Source organism: Ochotona princeps, chromosome 12, assembly GCF_030435755.1.
Source record: "Ochotona princeps isolate mOchPri1 chromosome 12, mOchPri1.hap1, whole genome shotgun sequence".
Taxonomy (NCBI): Eukaryota; Metazoa; Chordata; class Mammalia; order Lagomorpha; family Ochotonidae; genus Ochotona; species Ochotona princeps.
In genome coordinates, this window is record NC_080843.1 from 68,437,140 (window position 1) to 68,437,582 (window position 443).

The following is a 443-nucleotide window of genomic DNA, read 5'->3' on the forward strand; positions in this document are numbered from 1 at the left end:
GCTAGACAGAGGCACTCAACAACATCTGTGAGGGATGGATGGTTGAGTCGATTAGATAGAACTAAGCTTTAATACCCATTGACAAGTACCAGAGCCAAATGGGATGGGGGACAGACTGGTCTTCTGCTACACAAATTGGCAAACCAGGGTAGGGGGCAGGCTTGGTGGGGGTTATTGTGGGTCGCCCCGACTAGGCTGCAGCTCCCACTGGTTGATGTAAGGGCCGAACCAGACTGGACTGCAACACCCATTGGTTCCAGTGCAACTCGGGACTGAAAACAGAACCAACACAGCAATTGCAACCACCAGCTGATCAGGGTGATGGACTGTGCCGGGCCCTGTGCTTGCTAGAACATACAAGAATCTGGTCTGGGAATACCTCAAAGTATCTTTGGAGATCTCCCCACTTGAACTGCTGGACTCAGAATTCTAACCAAGAAAAG